This window comes from Cicer arietinum, chromosome 3, assembly GCF_000331145.2.
Source record: "Cicer arietinum cultivar CDC Frontier isolate Library 1 chromosome 3, Cicar.CDCFrontier_v2.0, whole genome shotgun sequence".
NCBI lineage: Eukaryota > Viridiplantae > Streptophyta > Magnoliopsida > Fabales > Fabaceae > Cicer > Cicer arietinum.
The window spans coordinates 7068891-7071258 of NC_021162.2; the positions used below are offsets into that span (position 1 = coordinate 7068891).

Genomic DNA, 2368 nt, shown 5'->3' on the forward strand with positions numbered 1-2368 from the left:
GCTTCACGCATCCCCATCCTCCATTTACATCCTTCTCAAATGCTAAACACTTTCTCTTTCCAACATCCTCAAAAGCCAACAACCTCTTCCACCAAATTCACATACCTTATCACATTTTAACATCACCATACGTGGTTGGTTTCAAATCGACAAAATCATAGAAAAAGAAAAGAGATAAAATTTGTTAGAGTTCTATTTTTTTTTCTCTAGATTGAAAATGTAATTTTTTGATCAGAGCCAAATCCAAATAGATATTGAATATTAGACTTGTGTGTCCTAGTATTCGAACTGATTTATTTTTTTTATTATATATATTTTTTAATAAAATATGATTTCATTTAGTGTATTGTGTAAATTTTTATGTATAATTTTTTAGAGTTTTGGATAAAGATGAAAATTAAGATAATATATTAGTATATATAGTTAAAGATAAAGTTAGAAATTAAGATTATAAAAATCACACTTTTTTTTTTGGTTTTCAATACTCCTGATTTTTAAATTTTAATCAAATATTTTAAATATAATTATTTTGTGTAGTAACTCGATCAACTCAATTCAAATCAATTTGTTATCGGTTTGTTTGAATTTAAATTTTATCTAAAAATATCTAAATTCAAATCAAATTAAATTATGTACTTTTGTTTGATTAAAATCAAATTTAAACAAAATTGAAAAAAACAGGTCCACAAACACTTAAATGGAGGGTGAAAAAAAAAATACATGGAAGTTCAAATTAAAAAACCATATGTAAAATGTGTGTAATTTTTGAATATTTGATTTTTTTTATTACTATTAAAAAAATCATATGTAAAATGTGTGTAAAAACCATAAGTTTATGAGTTTTATTTTTCCGTAACTTTATGGACGAAAAGGTGTTTTTGTTTTGTATTTTCAATGTATTAGACAATAGCATACTACATTTTATATACAATATATTTAAAAATATACTATGAGCAAGTTTAACATAAGGTCAAGATGGCCGAGTTGGTCTAAGGCGCCAGTTTCAGGTACTGGTCCGAAAGGGCATGGGTTCGAATCCCATTCTTGACAATTTTATGTTATTTTTGCTTCAATTTTATTTTTTCATAACCTTGAAATATAGTAAGAACCATATTCTCATAGAAACACTATCACTATCTTGATGATATTTGACAAGACCTCAGAGGTGTCTAACAGTCCAAGCCACATAGGCTTGGTAATCTATACAACAACTTCACATGGAATATCCTCTTGGAATGTATTATCTACTCCAATTATATCATTTTTTTGTACCTTCAATAATTATCACCTAATTCTCGACAACAAGATAAAAAACAAACCATGTTCATGCATTAAGTTATCTACTTATCTTTCTATTTTTTCGATCATTTTATAAAATAATGTGTTTCCTTTACTATGGTGTATGGGTGAGCTTGAATATTCTCATTCTAATTTTTCTTCAATGTTTTTCGATTATCTTTATTTTTTAACACAAATTTAAAATTATTTGATATGTTATTGAGAGTAATGAAGATTAATGATGTGTTAGTAAAAGTGCATAAAATATTAATTTTGATATATCTCAATAACATATAAAATGATTTTATATTTATGTAAAATTTAGATATATAATTTATATGATATAAACTTTCAACCCAAATAACATAAATTGGAGAAAAGTAAAAATAAGTGAAAATAGAAAGGGTTGAGGGAGGTCAGCTCATACCATTACCGTTACTGGCGATGCTACCTCACGATCTTCTCACCCCCTATCCACCTAGTGGAACTAACGAATTTTTGTCTTCAGTGAGATTCGAGATCGATATTTGGGAGATAAGTACCGTCTTCACACGGTTCCTAAGATTGTGTGGATGCAATACGTATCTCCCAGGTACTGGACTCGAATCTCACGAAAGACAAAAACTCGTTATTTCTACTAAGTGGATAGAGGGGCGAGAAAATTGTGAAGTAGCACCACCAGTAACGGTAATGGATGGAGTACTACATAAATATTTAAATTATCCAAATACATCTAGAGGTATTGATGGATACGGATCTCCAAGCTAGTTCAATTCACATTTTAATATAATTAGTTCAACTGAGGTGCTTCTCAAATCAATCTATTTACATTCAAATGTGTTTGATTCGACATATATTTTTTTGTGGTAAAAATATTTTTTTCTACTATTAAATATTAATGTATTGTTATAATTTAGTAGTTAGACCATTAATGTGATATGTACTTTTCTACTATTGATATATAGTTGTTAATTTAATTGATTTGTGCGTTTTGATATGTTTGTGGATATATTTAAATATTAAATTGTATACTCGAATTTTATGATTTTGACATGATTAAATATTGAGAATATTGCCATTTTATATGACC

General features: G+C 27.4%; 1 non-coding gene across 1 annotated transcript; it reads left to right on the forward strand.

Annotated features, from left to right (window-relative positions):
* The first annotated feature begins 969 nt into the window (after positions 1-969).
* Positions 970-1050, forward strand: TRNAL-CAG (transfer RNA leucine (anticodon CAG)). The gene has a single exon. It is a non-coding gene; the product is annotated as a tRNA-Leu (tRNA).
* The last annotated feature ends 1318 nt before the right edge of the window (positions 1051-2368 follow it).